This window comes from Anas acuta, chromosome 3 (assembly GCF_963932015.1).
Source record: "Anas acuta chromosome 3, bAnaAcu1.1, whole genome shotgun sequence".
NCBI lineage: Eukaryota > Metazoa > Chordata > Aves > Anseriformes > Anatidae > Anas > Anas acuta.
In genome coordinates, this window is record NC_088981.1 from 109,572,095 (window position 1) to 109,595,286 (window position 23,192).

General features: G+C 37.5%; 1 long non-coding RNA gene across 1 annotated transcript; it reads left to right on the forward strand.

Annotated features, from left to right (window-relative positions):
• The first annotated feature begins 221 nt into the window (after nucleotides 1-221).
• LOC137853103 (uncharacterized) lies at nucleotides 222-5,799 on the forward strand. Its single transcript, XR_011094243.1, has 2 exons — nucleotides 222-521; nucleotides 4,752-5,799. It is a non-coding gene; the product is annotated as an uncharacterized lncRNA (long non-coding RNA).
• The last annotated feature ends 17,393 nt before the right edge of the window (nucleotides 5,800-23,192 follow it).

Genomic DNA, 23,192 nt, shown 5'->3' on the forward strand with positions numbered 1-23,192 from the left:
TTTCATTTGTTGTGACTAGCTGATGCATCTGTCTCAGGGATGATTCCACCAGTCAGTCTCCTTCTCTGACTCTCTAATGCTCCTCACTCAGCCTGTCCACCACCTCCTGAAGCTCTGCCACCATGCTGAACAGTTCCACCTGGGCACACCTCCCACAGGTGTGCTCACTGCTGCCATCTGACCCTGATAGAAAGCTCAGGCACACCCTGCAGCTTGGGGCCTGGGTAGTCCCATGTTCGCTTGGGACCTCCATCTGGGTAGTTATGGTGATTTCCATGGTTGGAGTGGCCATAGGAGGCACAGAGGACATGGCTTTCTGCTGGGGAAGATGCCATGACTCCACATAAGTGGGTCACAACCACTGGTTGAAGAAGCAGTGACAGCGCCCTCCCTGCAGGCCCTCACACACAAACAACTGTGCCACATCCTTGCTGCCATACTGTGGCCTGTTAGCCTGCTCTGGTCACTCATGCTCCTCTGCTACACTATGGGACATGCCTGCACTGGAGCTGATCACCTTGGTGAGTGTTTTAAATACGATTATGGAAAAACAGAGCAAAATAAAATAAACAAAAAACACAAAGTGTTGCAATATAACAAAAAACTTAAGTATCTACCTACCTTTGAACTTCTACTTAAATATACTTTAATTTGGTAGTCTCAGAATTACTACATCTCAGAATTTGTATTCAACCCATGGTGAAATTCCAACAGTTCTTGTGTCAGTCAAGATTTTGTCACTGATTTCAGTGTTGGAAGGGTTTCACCCTCAGACCCTAACAGTTGGCAGCTGAGAAAATATGTGCTTATCTTATAAAATAAATATTGTCAGCATTTCATCCTACTCTCTTCTGATCTGCCCTTATTAATGAAATCTATATTCTATCTCCATCAAGTCACTATTCTCTCAAATCCTTCCTGAACACTCTTTTATTCTTTGGGGCCTACAAGAAATGAGTTAACAATGTTAGAAAAGCAATTTATTCTTTCTTTCTCCCTCTCTCTCTATCTGTATACATATATACACATAAATGTGTATATGTACATATATATACACCAATATATATAAAATGTCTAGTGTATGGTATCTTATATCCTGTGGTTTCAATGCACCTTGCCTTAGCCATGTCTGCCATGTAAGTGCTTTCTGATGATATCTGTCTATATTTTGTGTCTCGTGCAGGGGAAAACACCTCTCACATTGCTTTACAAAAAGAACAGGGCAACTATTATATTGCTCCTAACTACTTGAGGGCTGAGTGACGGGATATGCTTTATTGTGACAGGGACATCCACAATTCCAGGATGCTCTGGCTGACATGCAGAATTATGGGAGCATAGCTCCAATACAGCTGGCTTGGCTGTGCTAAGTGTGTTTTTCCACAGAAAGAGAAGGACCTGACATGTGGGTTGTATGCTGTTTCCTCTGTGATGTGTATCACATTTACAGAAACCTTCTTCACTTGATAGTGCTGGAAGTCACTCAGTGTCTCAGGAGTATGGCTGATGTAAAGACTAATTATATACATACATAATATTTTTTTGTTAAGCTCACAGTGTGACAGGCCAGGTATGGTGAAAATTGATCATTCTATGTACTGTATACCTTGTATTGAATGATTTGCAAGTATTTTCTGACTTAAAAATAAAACAGTGTTTGGCATGAGTGGAGCTTGAAAAATGGTGCAAGAAGGAAGAGGAATAAGACATTGACTTGCTTGACAATAGTCATATTGAAACTATACATTAGGTTTCTAGGCTACTTTGTCTGTTTCTTAATTATCTGGAACCTGCGTTCCTTTCTGTGGAAGGGTAAATATCACCTATAACATCTCATTGGAACTTACATGGCAGAAGCTTCTGAAGTACCTTTAAACATTATGCAGAAAATTCTCATTTCTGGACATAAACAAAATGCCTGTGGCTGAGTCTAACCAAAGCAATGCACTTCTTTTTTCATGTGCAAGTAACATTGCCTGGGCCACTGGAGTTCATAATTAAACTATTCCTTATCTCTATTAGGATGTTGTACTTTCTTAAGTGGTTCCAGCAGGAAGAGCCTAGGCATGTCTCTGAACAGCTGGTCCATAGACCAGGCTGACTCCTGCCAAAGACTCTTTGACCTTCATCTCTTAAACAGTCACACTCTAGCCTAAACTGGGTAATAGTACTGCTCCTGCCAATGCGCCTTTTCTGAATATGCCCTTTTGTTGCCGTGCTGAGTAACTGGAGCTCTGTTTGCTTTCACAGTATCTTTTAATTTTACATAGCCTTTGGGATTAAGATCTGGGTGATGAATAGAACAATATCTCTTACCTATTGTGAACAGAGGTGCCCAAACTGTATCCTGTGTCACAGTGTCTGAGCTTGCATAGGATCCCATATATTACTTTATTATGTTTGAGTTACAGTTTCTCTTTTTACACATGCCTAGTGATATGAGTTTGCATAGGAAAAAAAAAAAAAAGTGTTTTTAAACAGGAAAACAAATATTTTCCAGAAGGACAGTTGAATGCTGAAAACATGGTGAAAAATACCACATCTAAAACTCATTTTGTATGATCTATTGTTCACAGAGAGCAAGCATACATCATTTGGTTTTATTTTTACCCTAGAATTTAATGCCCTTTGTGCAAAATGTAGAAGTTAATTGGTAGCTAACTCACTTTGATGGTATGTTTGCTGTGCTTGAGGGACATATTTTCCCAAATTGCCACATTTTAAATAGATTTTACCTTGCAGGGCTTACTTTTAGCTTATCATTACAACTTCGAAAAATTCACTACCTTTGCTCCATGCAGATAAGTGTTCCCAACACACTTAGTAATGAGATATCATGTATATATGTGCAAAGAAAAAGAGTATAAGGAAAAACAAAACAAACAAACAAACAAAAACACAACCCCAAGAAACTTCTACTGTGAAGGATGTAGCAATTAATTGTTGTTGGACAAGGACATTTAATTTTTGACGATGCATGAGGTGTTTCCTTAAGAAAAGGTTGAAGGTCTCTTTCTGTATATTCAAGGCACTCATTTTTGTCAGTTGAGAATCAGAAATGTAGAAATCCTGCATGAATGATAGCTTCCTTCTCTCACATTTTGTTAAACATTTGGTAGGAGTCTTTTGAACATTCAAAATTTAGAGCTCTATCAGAAAAGATGATGACCTAGCACTCTCATCTGCTCCAGGAAAATATTTTGGTTCAGACCAAACCGTGTCTTACTCATAGAATTATAGAATGGTTTGGATTGGAAGGAACTTTAAAGATCATTTAACTCAAATCCCCCTGCCGCAGGCATAGGCAGGGATGCCACCCACTAGATCAGGTTGGCCAACCACCCATCCAGCCTGGCCTCAAACACCTCCAAGGACAGGACATCTACAACTTTTCTTGGCAACCTGTTCCAGTGCCTCACTACCCTTACAGTGAAGAATTTCCTCATAATATCTAATCTAAATCTATCCTCTTTGTGTTTAGCTTGCGAAGATCCATTAACAGAGGCTACTGGCCAGTTGTTAGAGTTGGATGTTAGAAAGAAATTCAAAATATAAACTTCAGTAACTAAAGTGGAACATTCTGCCAGGAGATATTAGTATACAGCCCCACATTTCAGAGGTGGTTACACTGCTAATTTATAGTTTACAGTAATTTCACTACTTTAGAACTACTGCAGAGAGCAAAGACACGGGGTTCTGTCAGGTTGTTTGTTTTTTTTTGTTGTTGTTATTGTTTTTATGTACGCAATACAAATCCTGACTTCCTTGCTAGGCTTTTATTATTATTTATTAGCTGATGTCAATCACATCTTTTCTTTATAGTCTTAATAGTAAATGGAAGAAGACATTAGAATGTAGTTATTTATGAAATCCATACTTTTCCGTAAGAATTTTACCCCTGAGCTAAAATTTATTTAACTAAAATAATATTTCTTTTCAATGATGGTGGAAATCACAAAACTGATAACAGAAAGTCAGCCGTTTACAACACAATATTCTTCATTTCTACTTAAAATTGAGAGCAATCTTTTTAGCAAACAAACAAAAAAAAAAAACCAAAAAAATCAACCAACCAAAAAAATTTGACATATGCAATACATCAAGACATATTAGAGGTGTTGCCCTGGAGTGTTCTGCACGTGCAAGTGGAAAGTGAGAGTTTAGTGTGCCAAATATCTGAAACACAGGCAAGTAGGTAAGAGACAAGGCTATAATTCATTGTGGCTTCATGCCATGTTTGTTTGCCTCTCTGTATAAAAATGAAACCCTCTAGGGGTATTCAAACTTTGAAAATAAAGTATTTTAACTCCAAAAAGATGATGGTAATGTGAAAGTATTGGTTTGAAATGACAAAAGCCCTAAGCTTTTAAATCTTTACAATGTTAAAGTTTAACTAATTTGCATGAAACTGCCATTAGTTTACCATAACCATTATTACTGTTAACAGCAATTCAATCACGTCTTAAATTTGGGATTTCAACAGCACAGGGAATTTATCTTTCCAAATAAATAATTTGAGTAACATGCTAAGTAATTCTGAAGAGCAGTCATCCCTCATCTTTTTGGAGGTGAATTCTCCACTGGTTTCCATGTAGTTTCCCATCAGATGGCAAACATGCCTCCCATATGATTTTCCCCATCCCCAGTAAACCCTGAATGTGTTTTTGAGCCAGTGCATCCCTTGATGTGAAAATGTTACATAAATATGGCTAAGCAGACTGGTGTGACTGCCTAGGTTTACCTTCCCACAGGGCTCCTGCAGAAGTCCAGCAGATGTGTCTCCTGGCAGAAAATCAGCTGAGATAATGAGAAAAGACTTCAACTTCCATATGCTGGTATCAGCCCAGATTTAATGTGCTCCTCTGAGTGCTTCTCTTCGTCAAAACTTCTGTAGCACTCTGGCAGGTTTTCTCAACCCCTTCAAGAGAAGATGCTCACGGAAAGGCTGCCGGTCTATAATTACTCTGCTGTGTCTGCTTTTCTGCTCCTTTCCCATCAGCCCTGATGAGCTTAAATAGAAGTTATATTCTGTATTTTCCCTCACCTCTCAGTGGCCAATATCAGTGAATACATTTGATCGTATACTTGTCGCTAAGAAATGTGGCCCTGGCTGCCCTTTGGAAAAATTATGACTATGTTATAGATCCAAAACCTAGAAGAGCTTGGGTTTTATGAGGGATACTGGTAGGACACCTAAGTATTCCTCTTACATGATGGTTATATAGGATGGGGTTCAAGTCTTCACAGGCAGATTGGCAGCAAGATGCAGATGACATAAACAGAATGCAAATATGGAAGGAAATCTGGTGGACCTTAGGTTGCTTCTGACTCTACCAGTTTCTTCTAGCTATCTAGAAATCTCTGGGATTTCAACACAGAAAGTTCTTAAAAATTATATATATATATATATATTATTTTAGACTTTTAAAATATTTTAACATTATTATCATTATAAATTATTTCAGAAATTACTGTGTTTCAACCCTTCCTTTCTCTACATGTTTCTTTTTCACTTATTTATTTTCTCAGTAGAGAAAAAATATAGCAACTATTGGTTTAGACTACCAGTCTGGTGGAAATCTTAATCAATACTCTCTGAGTGCATAAGAGCCCCATGAACAGCATTCATAGAATAATGCCCTCCTGAGAGAGATGCAAACTGTACCAGAAATTGTTGTAACTCCATTGCACGGTTTATACTCCTCTGACCTTCTTAATGTGACTAAGTGATTGATCTCACTGCCTTCTTGGTTTTGGAAACTTTTACTATGGGAAAAAAAAAATTACAGTTTCCTTCAACATTGTGTAAAATCATCACTTCATTATTCACTTTATTATTTTTAACATACCTCAAGGGATGGAAGAAAATATAGAAAGGGACCAATAAACTGAGAAATATATTTTCTATGTACATCTTACCAGAAAGGGTGGAAACTTGTAAATATGAATGAAATGAATGATCATTGTCTTGCAAAAGTGTAATTTTGACAAACAAACAAAAAAGTGCCACGTTCTCCTTGGTATATTTACAAAGTTTAAATCTGTAGGATTTAAGAAGAGCCCTCATGCTTCAACCCTGTATGGATTAAACAGTTTTGGTGGTTTTGTTTTGGTTGGTTGGTTTTGATTTTGTTTTTGTTTGTTGTTGTTATTGTTTTTGCCTTTCTGAAACAAAAAGAGGTCCTGCCTTAGCGAGGTTGGAGGACTAGTTGCCACTTATTGCCTAAATGGTTGGCACCAACAATTGCAGTTCCTTGTTCCACTTTCTCCCAGAGAACTCAGAGTGTCTTCCAGAAGTAGGAAGACTTCCACATGTGAGGAAACTGAAACTTGGCAAAGGGAGGTGATATGTCCAAGGTCACAAAGTAAACCAAAGACAGAAATGGGACTTCAGTTATCTTTTAAGCCCAAATCAGACACTTAACAAAACTTAGGATACAGTTAGTCTGTGTCAAGAAGAGATGCTAGTGTGGTGGTTTTACTCAGGTGGGCAGCCAAGCTCCACCACAACCGCTCTCTCACTCCCCCTCTCCTCAAAGAGGAAGGGGGAGAAAATACAACACAGAGAACTCGAGGTTTGAGATGAGAAAGGTTTAATTAAAGGGAAAGGGAATGGGGAGGAAAAACAGAAACAAAAGAAACAGTCTGCGCGGAAGCACAGAGAGAGAAAAAATTATTCTCTACTTCCCATCAGCGAGCAGTGTTCGGCCACGTCCTGGGAAGCAGAGCCTCAAATGCGTAGGGGTTGTTCAGGAGGAACAGCCCCCTCCCCCACGAGAGCCCCCCCTTTTATTGCTGAGTGTGACATCAGGTGTTATGGAATATCCCTTTGTTTGGTTTAGGTCAGCTGCCCATCACTTTATGTCCCCTCCCCATCACTTGCCCAGCCTGCTGGCTCTTGGGGGCTTGGAAGGAGTCCTGATGCCGTGCCAGCACTACGCAGCAATAGACACAACACTGGAGTGATATCAGTGCTGTTCCAGCTACGAGTGCAGAGTACAGCACTGTGCGGGCTGCTGCAGGGAAAAGGTGACTCCAGCTCAGACAGATCCAACACAGCTAGCTGAACATCAAGCTGTTGTTACTTTCCCAAGATGGCATGAAGATTCATACTGTGCCATTTCAATATGAACTAAGTCTAAGGAAAACATGTTTTGCAGAGCTGTTCTTTCCTGATGACATGCTACTACATCTAAGCAAGTATTTACAGGAAAAAGGAGTGCCTTAAAGTCATCTCATCCAAGGTATCTTCAGTCTTGCTGTTAGCTCCTGCTATCTTCTTTCCCACTGCTAAGTTTCCAGTTATTTACTGGAATCAGGGCGATGAAGATAATTTGTTGCATAAGTGGGAGGCTCCCACTGTGAAGTCCTGTCTTCATCACCTAACAGAGTGCAATAGGTAGGTACCTTTACAGCTTGTAATAAGAGGAGTGGCTGAAGATTGACCAACAGAAAAATAGTACAGGTAGATTGACCCAATTCTGTTCAAATTAAAATTCAAATTCAACAACTCAGTCTACAAGGGATACTAACAAACCTGCTTTCAAACTGAAACATGAATTGTGTGTTGCTTCTTGAACAGATGAGAACTACATCGAATAGAATCATCTGATACAAGTCAGAACTCTGCTGGCCACCGTGGCCACCTGAGCACACTGCTAGCTCAAACACATCTGGCTATTGAACAATACCCCCAGATCCCTTTCCGCCAGACAGCCTTCCAGAAACTCTTCCCCTAGCCTGTAGCATTGCATGGGGTTGTTGTGCCCCAAGTGCAGGATTCACCACTTAGCCTTTTTGAATGTCATATCTTGGCCTCAGCCTATGGGTTCAGCCTATCTAGATCCTCCTGCAGAGCTTTCCTACCTTGAGCAGATCAACACATGCACCTAACTTGGTGTCATCTGCAAACTTACTGAGGGTGCACTCGATCCCCTCACCCAGATCATTGATGAAGAAGATACTGAAGAGAACTGGCCCCAGTACTGAGCCCTGTGTGACTGGCCTCCAACCGGATTTAGCTCCATTCACCACAACTATTTTGGGCCTGGCCACACAGCCATTTTTTAACCCAATGAAGTGTACACCCATCCATTCTTCTTCAGAAGAATGCTGTGGAAAACAGTACCAAAGCCTTAGTGAAGTCCAGGTAGACCACAACTACAGCGTTTCCCTCATTCATTGAACACCTCCCCTTTAGAAGGAGATCACGTTCATCAATCAGGACCTGCCTTTGATAAACCCATGCTGGCTGGGCCTGATCACCTGGTAGTGTGATCATATACCTGTTATATAATACAGGTATGAATGCTTCACTTCTGTACAGAAATTTCAATAAGCAGAGAAAGCCACTTTGAGTTGCTTTTTTTTTAAACTACTAAAATTTAGCGAGACCTCATCACAAGGTTACTCTCACTACCCTGCTGCCTAATAAAGAATGCTATTTTGATACCTTCTTAAAAATCACTTACTAAAGCAGAGGAACGTCTATTTAAGGTAATCAGAAAACCTCTTTTGATTAAGAGTAAATAAACTGATGCAGTGTAAAAGCAATAAAATCTGTTTTTGTTAATGTCATGAATGCTGGAAATTGGGTATAACATAAATATATATTGTAATCCAAGACTGTTGCTTTCCTACCTTCATACACAGGGATGCAAGAAACTTTACCCTGAGCTGGTGGAAGGGGATGGGGAGCAGGATGTGGCCCTCACTATCCACGAAGAAATGGTTGGTGACCTGGTACAGCAGTTGGATGTGTGCAAGTCGATGGGGCCGGATGGGATCCACCCAAGGGTACTGAGAGAACTGGCAGAGGAGCTGGCCAAGCCGCTTAACATCATTTATCAACAGTCCTGGCTATCAGGGGAGGTCCCAGTTGACTGGTGGCTAGCAAACGTGACGCCCATCTACAAGAAGGGCCGGAGGGCAGACCCAGGAAACTACAGGCCTGTCAGTTTGACCCCAGTGCCAGGGAAGCTCATGGAGCAGATTATCTTGAGTCTCATCACAAGGCACTTACAGGGCAAGCAGGTGATCAGGCCCAGTCAGCATGGGTTTATGAAAGGCAGGTCCTACTTGACGAACCTGATCTCCTTCTATGACCAAGTGACACGCTGGGTGGATGAGGGAAAGGCTGTGGATATGGTCTACCTTGACTTCAGCAAGGCTTTTGACACTGTCTCCCACAGCATTCTCCTCAAGAAACTGGCAGCTCTTGGCTTGGAGTGGCGCATGCTTCATTGGGTTAGAAACTGGCTGGATAGCCGGGCCCAAAGAGTCGTGGTGAATGGAGTCAAGTCCAGTTGGAGGCCAGTCACTAGTGGCGTTCCCCAGGGCTCGGTGCTGGGGCCGGTCCTCTTTAATATCTTCATCAATGATCTGGACGAGGGCATTGAGTGCACCCTCAGTAAGTTCGCAGATGACACCAAGTTAGGTGCATGTGTCGATCTGCTTGAGGGTAGGAAGGCTCTGCAGGAGGATCTGGATAGGCTGCACCGATGGGCTGAGGCCAACTGTATGAAGTTCAACAAGGCCAAGTGCCGGGTCCTCCACCTGGGATGCAATAACCCCAAGCAGAGCTACAGGCTGGGAGAGGAGTGGTTGGAGAGCTGCCAGGCAGAGAAGGACCTGGGAGTGATGGTTGATAGTCGGCTGAATATGAGCCAGCAGTGTGCTCAGGTGGCCAAGAAGGCCAATGCCATCCTGGCTTGCATAAGAAACAGTGTGACCAGTAGGGCTAGGGAGGTGATCGTCCCCCTGTACTCGGCTCTGGTGAGGCCGCACCTCGAGTACTGTGTTCAGTTTTGGGCCCCTCGCTACAAGAAGGACATCGAGGTGCTTGAGCGGGTCCAGAGAAGGGCGACGAAGCTGGTGAGGGGCCTGGAGAACAAGTACTACGAGGAGCAGCTGAGGGAGCTGGGCTTGTTCAGCCTGGAGAAGAGGAGGCTCAGGGGTGACCTTATTGCTCTCTACAGTTACCTTAAAGGAGGTTGTAGAGAGGTGGGGGTCTGTTCTCCCACGTGCCTGGTGACAGGACAAGGGGGAATGGGCTAAAGTTGCGCCAGGGGAGTTTTAGGTTGGATGTTAGGAAGAACTTCTTTACCGAAAGGGTTGTTAGACATTGGAACAGGCTGCCCAGGGAAGTGGTGGAGTCACCATCCCTGGAAGTCTTTAAAAGATGTTTAGATGTAAAGCTTAGGGATATGGTTTAGTGGGGACTGTTAGTGCTAGGTCAGAGGTTGGACTTGATGATCTTGAGGTCTCTTCCAACCTAGAAATTCTGTGATTCTGTAACACACATTTAGACAGTGAGACACTTGTCATACTCTCCTCCAAACTTGAGTGGAATATGGAAACTCCTAAGCATGCCTGTAGTGCCTTCAGGGAAGCACAATCCCACAGGTATGGTCAGTCTCCCGATGAACTCAGACAGCTCAAGATTCAGGTTTTTTATAATAATGAATAGGACGTCTGGGTTCAAGGATTGCTTCTACAAGAAAAAAAGTACTAACTATAGACTGTAATACACAGGAGGATATCCCAACCTGCAGTTTAAATGGGTTCTACCCATCCTTTTAAAATTAGTCCAGAGTACCGAAAGTGTATTGTCAAGATTGAGAAAGCAAAGAAAGAACCTGTACTTAGACAACAATTTTGTTTTTGCAGGGTTCTGATTTCTATTCAAAATATAATTTATCTATTCCCTCTTTACTATAAAATACAGAAAGTGTCACCAGGGGGGAAAAATGAAATGAAATGAAATGAAATAAATAAAATAAAATAAAATAATAAAATAAAATAAAATAAAATAAAATAAAATAAAATAAAATAAAATAAAATAAAATAAAGCATCACAGAACACAATAACAATAACAAATTTGCTTGCAGAAGACAGATGAAAAATGTTGGAAAGTATCATAAGTAAGAATTTGTCTGACACTGTTGTCTGAAAAGTAGACAATAATGTCTACTTTGTAGTTAAAACGGACTTACCTTGTATTGAGTGTTATTCATTTATACTTATTAAAAAAAAAAAAAAAAGCATTTTGAAGGTGTTAGAAAACTTCTTTTTGTAACACTACTTCTGTTAACTCAGTATTATATAGATAATGGGAAATTTTTCAGCATAATATTGGACTTGTTTTTGAGATCAGTCATAAGCCACTGGCATGGATGGATTTATTTAGGTATTATGTGTGCTATAATTAAGAGCAAAACTCACTAACTGTCAAACTTCATTCTCTGTTTTTAGCATCCTGTGTCACAGCTATTGCTAAATGTTTAAACTTTTTTTTTTTTTTGCCATTCTATATGTAGATCATTGAAGTATATGTTTATAGAAAGATCCTATACTAAACAAGCACTCATAATATCTATTCAGAGTCTTCTTTACAAAAAAAAGTAAAAAAAAAAAAAAAGTATATAAGTTAAGAACACTCCTTGTGTTACATATTTATTTAATTGTTTTTAACTGTTAATTGTAGAGACAAGCTGGATGTTCTTTTTGTTTGCTGCCCTTCAAGGAAAAAATATACTCTGTGTGGACTGTGGCACTAGACTGCTTTCACATACACGACCTTGAAGACTTATGTTCCTGATTCTATTATTTTAAACTTGGTTATATGCTACAATCAAAGCATGAACAAACTGTGAAAGATTGTTTGTGGATGGAAGGATAAAAGGTGTAGTTTAGAAAAATTAAGCAAATATTTTTTGAAGACAGTTCAGCTCTATTAATATTGTCTAAATACTGTCTAATATATTGTCTAATACTGTCTAAAAACATCCATAAAATGAAGTATTTTTCATTAAACAAATAAACAAACAAACAAAAACCAACGTAAGTCATTAAGTCATTAAGAAGAATTGCAATAATACAAGCAAATATTTGATTTGTTAGTTTTTCCCCATGGTATTCCACATATTACATGAAAGGAAACTAAACAAAACACTTGTCCCTCATCTGATAAACAGTCTCTGAATGGTAAATTAAAGCAATAATAAATGGTAATTCCAAAGAAGTTTGAAGTCCAAACCCATCAGGTACTGAAAAGGAATTACAGTGCTTGAATCGTGTGCAAAGCCAGAACCTACATCATTCAAATGCATGGTATTTGTACTGTTGACTTCAACAGAAGGAAAACTTTTGCCTGAGTTTAGTAAGATTTTGATATATGCTGCAAAATTACACCAAAGAAGACTCCTTGAGATTCTACTCTGAGAAAACAAAATTCTGTTTGTGTCACAGGTGATGTGGCACAATGTGAGTGGATGGGGACAGTTAAACTCTTGTGGCTGAAGATGTCCACACTGTATATATGTTGAGGGGTTTTACTTTAGACTGGCTCTAGTTCAGTCTGTGTATGAATGTGTGTTCAGTCTATGCACTGGCAGTCAGACTGCATTTGCTTGGGCTGTCAGATTTCTGTCCAAAGAAATCCAGCCCATGCACCCAAAGCTGCTCTCTGATATGAATCAAAGCATGATGGAGGGGTAGCTTAGAAAAGCCATTTCAAAAGCACCCTGAACTCAATCAAAACAGTAATAAAGATGAATCCATGATAGATGCCTTTATGTTCTGTACTACACGCCATTTATATGGAGAAAGTATGCCTACCCTAGTTTGCGTTTGCCTTGCTCTGCTTTCGTGAACTGTTTTTTTTTTTTTTTTTCCTTTTTGGTACTCTTATATTCTAAAATGAAATGAAATATTATATAACACTTTTGAACATATATTTATTACATATGAGTTGTTATATCATTATGTTCTCTGCATATATGGATGGGGAAGTTGAAGTGCTTTGAGGATTAATCACACTGAAGTGTACAAATAGACCCAAATTGCTTAAGAAAGAGCTAGCTCAAACACCTAAGGTAAATCCAAATTATGTTGCACAGAGCTCCATGCAAATTAGTATACTTGCTAGTATAGAGTTACCCTAACTTATGGCACTGCCAAAGCAGGTGGTGATTTCAGGTATTTACAAATCTTTGTTGTTTCCTCAGCCAACTCATGCTTCTGTTCTGGTTGGTGCTAATATGCTGATTATAATTGTTCTCCTTCATGATGACTTTTCTTTCATATACAGATGCTTACCTACAAATCTATCACCAGCCTGTAGCTTCTTTTAATGTCCTTTTGCTTTTGCTAACACCCAGTCTCTGAACTCCATAGGATACTTAAATAAATGCCTGCTTGAATATATTGAACTATATCTGACTGTCGTTTTATTAAAGCACAAGAAAGAGAACTGTAAAATATTGATCTCACAAAATATTAAACATAACTTATTTAGAATTATACCTAAGAGGTGCTTTTTAGATAAATGTTTCAAGTAGTGTTTTTATATCTTTGCATGAAGGAGGTTGTTTTGAAAGTAGTACTGGGGACATAGAAAGACTAAAGTTTTTCTAGGGGATATTTTTCTTTTTGATTGTGTTATGTCTTTTCCACCACTCAACAAGGACCATTTTAAGAAAATAACTGAATTGTTCCCCCCAACCATGTAATGTATTTCAGATGAGCTTTCATAGTGGAACAAATATTGAACTCCAAGTTTTTTGGTGTCTAATGGGACCTGTTGAAAATAAAGTATGAAAGTAACATTTTTACAAAGGCTGACTTAATCTTGGCTTCATTATAATTTATTGTATATATTGATGCATTTGAGGACTAGACTAGTTGATAAAGTGTGGGTTGTTTTTTATTTATTTTTTTATTCAGCAATGACTAAGGGCACCAGAGGTGTCTAGATCTTATGTCTACATTGATATTAAGCAAGTGAGTTGCAAGACCTGGATTTTATTGGTATGGATAACACTGGTTTTATCCATTACTATGCAGTGTCTGTCTTCAAAGACAGCTTCATCAAAGACAACTTCATACTCTTTTTTTTTTTTTAATTCCATTTGTTATTCTCCCGTGTGTGTGGCTATCAAAACCTAGCCATTGCAGACAGTATGCTTGCATGATGTAACTGCTTGCTATAAATGCCATAAAAAGTAAATCTAGATTCTTTCTACTCAACTCACTTAGTCTCTTTTTCTCTCCCTATCTCTGAGAAAGAGCCCAACTATTTTAAATTTAAATGCACACGGTCAATTGTAATATAATATTCTTTCTCTGCAAATGAGATTATGATATTATTCACATGTTCTAGTAGTCTTTACTAGTAGTCTTTAGAGAATTAGTTTTTTCTAATGTGCTTCCTTTGCCATCCTTCATTCTGAAAAAAAAAAAAAAAGAAAGCTCCATGAATATTCAGGCTTTTTTTTTTTTTTTTTTTTTTTAGCAACATGGTTACAATGACATAATGACAATGACATTACTTGAGTGACCTGAAACATATTTGTATTGTTCTTATGTCTCTTCCAAGCTACTCTCAATTGTCATAAGGTGAATAATTGCAAATATTGGACTGCAGGATGATTAAGTTCAGGATGCTTTTTTATGAAAAAAGAATAATCAAACAGATTGACTAACAGAAAATACTAGAAACCATATTGTTATAAATTATGATAAAAAGAAAATAACATGGAAAAGAAATTACTCTGTTCACAGATAATTGAGAATTTTGCCTTCAAACCAGAATTGTTGGAACCTGAGATTAGAGTACATGCAAAGTCCAAAGAAGTAACTGATTGCTGAGAATGCATGGAAATGTATTGCAGTATCTATTACTGAAACAGCTAAATACACTAATGATTTAAACAAATGATTTTCTGGTTTTATAAGTCCACAGGTCTTTGTCACAAAAGCAGCCTCAACCCTTTTATCTTAAGGGATGAACTAATCTTACTATGAGACTTAATTACTTTCAAAGTTTTTGTACTGTTACACTTACATGTCTACTGCATTTAGCTCTGTAGTAAATACCAAGAACCAGATGCTAACAGCTTCAGTTTATAATCGCAAGGTTCACAAATTCCTTTTTCTTGTTTTTACTTTATTTGAAACAAAAACAAGTATTCTAAATAACTAAAAAGAAACAATAAAAAAAAAAATAATAACACTCATAAACAACAAAACCAGAAAGATCAGCAAACCGTTAGTACACAGAACACTTAGTCCATTGAGGAACAGGTTTTGCTTTTGTTCAAGGCCTGTTGATTATAAGCTGTCTATACTTTTAAAAATTCTACTGTACTTCAGTGGATACCTTACATCTCGGATTCCTAAATTTCTTGTATTGATTTTTGTAGTCTTTGCATTGTCAGTACTATAACATCCTGTTATCATTATTTTTCCCAACTCTCCAGTGCGGTTATTGCATTCATGTATCACTTTGAAATTTACAGCCTACTTAGTAGCATTTTTATTTTTTACGATTTTGTTACTCCTGCCTTTTAAAAGGATCTTAGGGAATATGTTTTCGTTTTCTTCAAAGTAAAAACAAACTAAAAAGCTACCTAGCCAAATTATTACTTTTATTTTGACCATAGGGAGTGATGAAACAAAAATTATATTAGATAGGTGCAAATTACAACATCAGAATAGTATTAACAATGAGAACCCAGTTTTATGATCTGCTCATTTCATTTACTTCTGATCACAAACAGAGAAATGCAACTACGTGCAATACTGCAATCATTGCTTTCCTACTTATCAGAAGAACAATCTACTATTAAAGTATACAGATGTGATGACATATGTTAAAGAAAGAAAAGAGAGGGTAGGAGGAGAAATAAGGAAAAGATGTTGCTATATGCTAGTGATAGACTTTTAAAATGATGACTTCAGGTGTTTTGGGCTGCAGAAGTCAGTGTCACTATGACATGCTATACTAACCAGGTATCTAGGTCTTACAGAATCATAGAAGGGCTTGGGTTGGAAGGGACCTCAAAGATCATCTAGTTCCAACCCCCCAGCCATAGGCAGGGATGCCAGCCATTAAATCAAGTTGCTCAGAACCTCATCTAAATTGGTCTTAAATACCTCCAGGGATGGGGCACTGACAACCTCTCCGGGCAACCTCTTCCAGTCCCTCACCATGCTCCGAGTGAAGAAGTCACTTATTATTCCAAACAGTGGATTAGAATACTCATTTTTACAGTAGCTATCATGGTTTCAGAATGATTTTGTTTTGCAGTAAAAAGAAAACAAAACTTTGCAAATGACTTCTTGTACCTGGAAGCTTTTTACGTAGTTAGTTACCCTAAAAGGTACAATATTTAATGCAAGGTTATATTCAGCTGGATTAAGAACACCATCAGTATAGTTTAGGTGTAGCAAGAACTTCAATATGAAACAATACCAAATATACCAGAACAGTGACCCAGGTATGAGACTATTGAGTAGGGTATAGAATGTTATTCTCTCCTTGGTGAAGCTGTTATCACCTTAAGAAACATATCAGATATGTTCATCTTTAGCTAAATCTCATTTAATTTTTTTTTTTTTTGACCCCTTCAACATTGAGCTTTTCATCTAAATGTCTTTCTTTCATGACAGAGACAACAGTACACTGCCTAGGTGGAAGCATTCTCAGCCCTCAGGAGCAGTATTTCAGGCCACTAGGAACACATCAAAGCCTTCTCTTCCCAGGTTGCACTTTCTGTAGGTCAGTCTCAAGGCACATGAGTAGGACAAATTAAATAAGCGTGTGCTGACTTATTCTTGTAACACCTACTCTGAGGATAAGGACAGACTTGATTTACAACTTCATCAGTTTAGCATTTCACAGTAGCACTAAGTGCACCTCTGAGAAGACAGTTTTCTGCAGGGATTTTTCTTGTTTTAGAGGAAAATGGCTATTAGGAGTATGAAATTTAACATCGGTTCAGAAATTCAGTATTGTTTCAACCTCAACAGTGTTTGGCAGAAGTTAGGAAAAGATCATTTGCCAAATTCTTGAGTGGTCTAGCTGTAATATTACTACACAATGAAACCTGATATAGGGATATATGTACTAACATATTATCACCCCAAAATACAATTAGCTGTGTAAGAAGCCAAGCCTTTGTAATACAATAAAACTGAAAATCCAATGTATTGGGACAGATGGGACTTATTTTTTTTTAAATCAGGTGGTCCTGGGTATCATACAGTAGATTTGAAACATCTACACCACATGCACTAACCTGAAGATGTTGAAGGTGAAAAGTAGCATCGCAGCAGTTCCTAGGGTATTCATGTAGCAGCTTAACCCCCCCCCCCCCAAAAAAAAAAACAAAAACAAACAAACAAACAAAAAAACACTATTTCTGTCTTCATGACTGAGGAGTTATAAGAATATGGCAGAAATGTACCTCTGGCTTTATTTAGTGGAGTACAAATACTACCTTTACATCTGTCTCATTGCTTAGCAAGCTGTAAGTTTTCCATATGGAGTCTATTCAATTGAGAAAAAGCCATGTGCTGAACAAGACTGTTACTTTGCAGTATTGCCTAACAAGCTAAATGTATTATTTTTTATTCTGAACTCATAAAATAATCCATCTGAAAAATTTCAGTCCATTTCCCTAAATGTAAGTGATTCAGTATTTTACAGTAAGAAATAATGACCATTTTCATTTATAAAGCACTCCCTGCCAGCACGCTGTAGGTGCCACATGGATTAACTCTAATCAGAACAACCACCAACAATTAAAACATCATTAAATATTCAGTACACAAAACCATCCCAAACAAACAGAACAGCATTATCATAAAAGTCATCTAAGTCTACAAACACAACATTAAAGTTAGTGTAAATCTGCTGTCCATATACGTCTTTCAATTGCTTACATTTCCTAGTAAGCTGCTAATAAAGCAAACATAAAATGCTGAAACTGTTGTGTCTTGGTCTGACCACAGAGTGCTGCCCAGAGGCTGTGTAGAAAATGTATAAGCATGTAAGGGATGACTCTCTTCAGTCCTTTACCTCCTGCACTTGGCCATCCCCTCTAGTCGGGTCATGGGACACTGTGAGCAGACAAACTGGACTCACAAGGTCTTCAAACACAAACCCTGTGAAATCAAAGCAACTAAACAATCTAGACTTCGGGGTCATTCTGTGTATTTTTTTATTTTTAAGTTCTGATTCTCTGGATTTGTATTTAAGAATGAAGTAAAGAAGGGTTATTTATTAACCACCTTCCCTGAGGCAGCAGAACATGGTGCCCAGAAGAGGTGTACACAGCAGGTAATGTTGCCTTCGGTGACAATATCTTAATTCCAGAACCTGCTTTGTGTTTCCAACTAACACTGAAGCTTAACCCAATTGGCAGGTTGGATCAGCAGACGATTTTCTTCCCTGAGTCAGATTAATGATGACCATTAAGAAGCCCTCTTCTGTGGCACTTCATATTTACTGGGCTCCTTAGTCTTATAGGAGCTTGGAGATTAACGATGCACTTGAAGTCTCTCTCTTTTGTTTTCACTGGACTTTAAATAAGATGATCAGATCATAGAGGTAGCTGACAAGAAATTTGTAAACAAAAAGATGTCTGCTGTGAGATCTTCAACTATATACTGGATCTCAGGGGGAAATTTTGCCATTGTAAATCACAGTGAAATTAAAGAACTGGATTTCATGTGGTTGGCAAAATACCAAAGTCTTTTTCAGCATTGAAGATAAACTATGTGCATAAACTCAAGATATATCAAGAACTTTAATTTAAATTCTGTAGGCTTCTGTCCACTTCCACTTTGTGCAGTCATACTACACCTTTCCTTTCATCCTTATGAATTGGCCCAGAGCGTAATGGATTGTCATCAATCATGTTGGATAATTGTCAGTCATTACCAGTAACACTGAAACACAAAGCAAATAATGTACAAATCTCCGTGAATTTTCTTTCTCCCTAGGGTGTTACAAACTACTGTAGGACTTAGTATGAATGACATAAGAGGGCTTCCAAGGGTATGACAGGTGTAGGGATTGTAGGAAGAAAATCCAAGAAAACCCTCATGGGTGTAATGCTCATCTTGAAAAAGAGCAACATTTCAGTATAATTTTAGTACAATATTAGTTTCTGTGTCTACCTGAATACAGAATGCCCTATGGTCTTCCCTTTTTCTGGAATATACCACCCAAAGAGGCATTAGGTTAACAGGTAGAATAACGCCTATTACACTATAAAATAGTTGATTTATCACTTGTTTGTTCCATGTCAATATAATTAAAGCTGAAAGGTGATGATAGCTTTTGAACATCTGTCTTTAGTTTCCATATTCTTCACAGTCTGTTGATTGGGTTATGTTTTGTATTATTTCAATGTCCACAACTGTCAAGTGAAATGGGAGAGTGCTCGTATGAAGTGGTGAGCTGAAGTCAGAAGCAGCACTTCATTTGTTTTTTACATTAATAGAGTATGACAGCTCCAGCTCTGAACAAATTGTTTTCAATTGTTTGATGGGTCTCAGCTGCTCCAAACTGGAAGGTGACCAGATTTTCTTTGAGTTAAAAAGTAAGGATTGTTAGAATAGAGTTGTAGGCTTTTCACTTTTTCCTAACATATCAGTAAAGTCCTTCTACTCTTTTAAGATTCTAATGCACAAAATCTCATGAGAAACTAGAGGTTATACTATATATTATACATATATTAATGGTTATAATATCCACACACAGAAAGGCCAGTGATCTGTAGACCTAAGCATTACAGAAACATTTTTTCTTAATAATAATAATAATAATAATAATAAAATGGTTTTATTTTATAGGATTTTTGTTCATAAAGATTCCACTATCTCGATTTTCAGGTGGCTGACACTGATATATTCACCAATAATTAATGAATGGTTTCTGATTTGATTTTTTTTTTCCAGTTATAGGAAAATATCTTGTTACATTTTGATGTGCTATGCAATCAATTGTACATATATTACCATATGTAAATTTGAAGCATGAACAATATTTTACTTACTATTTTACTGTACTATTGGGTGTTCAAAACAAGGATTATTTCTCAGATTCTGCAGCAGCAGAATTATAGGAATTTCTGGAAAGCAATATGCAAAATAATGAACTGAGGTATTGAAGAGAAGTGGTAAACAGATTTCTTCCAAAGTAGTACTGCACTGACTAATATTAGAGAACAATATTTAGCTGATGTTCTTCTAGACTGTCCATGAGTGGTAAGCCACTATGTGGCATTGCTATTAGAGGACCACTCTACAAGAACTAGAAATAGTAAAACAAACAAACAAACAAACAAACAGTAAATGCTTGAAAGGAGTCTAAAATATAGCACAAAACTAACAAACATGTTTTACTTTTGTTTAAACAAAACCAACACTACTGCTTTTAGACATGCACAATAGTCTGTTCTCAGGTAAGCTCTCTCTTTATGGCTCATTATTTGTGTGGCTTATTGCCCATTATCAAGACTATGGACAAAAAAAAAAATTAAAAAAAATTACCTGCTACCCTATGAAGGATTTTATCTTTAACACGTATTGTATTTTATTTTTTTTCCCCAAGGAGTTTGTATCAGTGCCTCTTAATAAATAATGGGAAATTCACTGAGCTTAGGAACAATACTGTTTACTGCTAACCCTAATAACCCCATTTCTATGGCTGTCAGCCAAATTTATTTATTGAAATTTATATTGTTGTAGCAGCTTTAATACTCACCTCAAGGTAAAGTTATGTTAAAATATAATTAACCATTATATTGCAGCTCATAATTGTTTTTTCTCAAAGTAGGAAAATGTTTTTGTTTCAACAATAATTATAGAGGAGCAACCTACCCTGCCTGGTTCTGAAGTACATGAATTTTCAATCAGATTGGGAGCACTTGCAGATCCTGCGGTAATTTAATTTTTACCATTTTACCATTTGAAACCTTCAACAAGATCAGGAAGTATTCCAGAAAGACATGAAAAATCAAATACTCGGCTGTACCCATGAGAATATTTGTCATCTTTACCATATTTTTCTTCCTTTAAGCAAGGATTTTAAATTAATATTTTGGAAGGGGAAAAGGATTGCAGATCATTATCTGTTGCAAACTACAGATTTTCTTTAATTATTATTATTTTTAATATTCTGCATGGATATGCTTAATGAAATATGTAATACAAAAACACTAAAGATGGAAAAGATTTTTTGTTGCTCAACTTTTTTTCTGTCATTTTATTGTTTGATACAGATATGAGATTTTAGTTTGCACTAAATTTTAGTTTAGACTATCAAGTGCATAATTCACTTTAACTTAATTAGTGTTTATCAACACTTCTGTGTTAGCACTATTCACTGAAATGATATCTTATTGTCTCTAAAGATAATTCAAAACTCCAGAAAGAACCCAAGAAGGCTGTTACTCTATTTTTGTTTCAGTTGCTCCATGAAACTAACCATACAACGTCTATATCACTATAACATCCTCAGATGTACAGAAAAGCAGTATTTTGAAAGAAGGAAAAATACAACAACAGGAACCCAAAAACAAAGAATCAAAAGAATCTAAAAATTTAAAAGAAATTGGTTTCTATTTTGGCAGGTAAATGAGGACACATGTATTTTCACAGTAGTTATGGGAGTGCTGCTTGGCAATATTTTGAGATCACTAAAATAACAGTGTAGGTGGAATTATATACATGTATAAAACAAACTCATAAATTGAGTACTTACTGCCTATTTTCATTAGGGAAGGTTTGTTTGTTTTTTAGTGGTGGTGGTGTTTTGTTTTGTTTTAATTTTATTTTATTTTATTTATTTATTTTTTGGTTAGGACAGATAACATGCAGGACAAAAAGTTCAGCTGAAAGTGCAATGTTAAAATAAATCCCAGTTTATGGCAGCTGATCCACATAAATGGTTAATGTTTGGATTGATGCTGAGTTCTGAACAGGACTACGTTCATGCTCTGGAAAACATAAGTATTTCACTGTCAATCTGGACATCAAAACAAAACAAAACAAAACAAAAGAGAGAGAGAGAGAAAGAGAGAGAAGCAGATCATTTAGAGCACAAACCTCTGCAACACAGTCCTTATGGGACTATGATATATCTGTGCATCTCAGAAAGGAAGCTGCTTGTTAGTCTCATTTTTACAGATACTTCAAATTATCAGTGACTACATTATTTCTGATTTAAGACATTCTCTTGTTACAAAACATCCAGAGAACAAAAAGATATGGTTCTGGGGCTGTTCTGTGCTCTTCTAGATTCTCACATTTCAGAGAACCCACAGGAAAGGATTAATTGCAGCAGCACTTGGGCTCCAATCTTTACTTTTATTTCTAGAGCCGAGAAAACAAAAACAGGAAAAACACAACAACAACAACAACCTACAACAACAAAACCCCACTTATTCTGGGTATTGGTATGCAAATGAACACCAAAGCATCCCACTTTGCTTCTAAGAGTCTCATATTACAACAAAAATGTGTGCCTTTTAAAAACATAGCAGAACATCTATAAAAAATGTAATTATATATTTGGAAAGGGAGGAAAGGGACTGATGTGTAGAATGGTAAACAGCATACCCTTGTAGCCAACTCTATAGATTTCAAATAACTGATCTTGTAGGAAATAATGAGCTATCTGCTAAGAAAGAAAAAAACAGAGGAACTGGTAATAAACAAACTCCAGCTCCCGTGTGTGACCCAGTACAGTACAATACAGTTTAATTTTATTACTTGTCATTCATACTGAAAACAAATTTGCAATTTTCTGCAAATATAATGGGAATGCTCCCAGAATGTGTAAGTGCAGAGGAGAATGGGATATTTCTGTCAAATGAAATTCTGCATTATTTGTCTCCAAGCAGAAAGCAGAATGACATGATATTTTTGCTCAGGAGAGATGTACGATTCACACATTTTTAGATCATAAGTCCAGAATGGACTTATCTGGTCTATTTTCTTTGTAAGCCAGACCAAGGGACTTCTCTCAATTAATTCCTGCTCAGGTTAGGCCATATGTAAAAGACTGCCACAAAACAGGACAGTGGGCAATTGCTGTTGGTATCCATGGAGGATACAACATATAGTAATCAGCTAAGATACAGATCAAATATTAAGAAAATCCTTTTTGCTGTAAAGACAGTTAAATACTAGAACTCGTAATCCTGTGATCCTTTTGAATCTGCCACCAAAGGTTTTTTAAGAACTGTTAAGCATGGGGTACATATAGAGGATGTTGACTCATTGCCAGGGTTGGAGGAAGAGGATGAAAAGATTAGATGTCTCTTTAGACTCTTTCCAGCTCTGCATTTCAATGGAAAAGAAGCTTTTGTTCATCAGTAGCTGTGGAACACTGCAT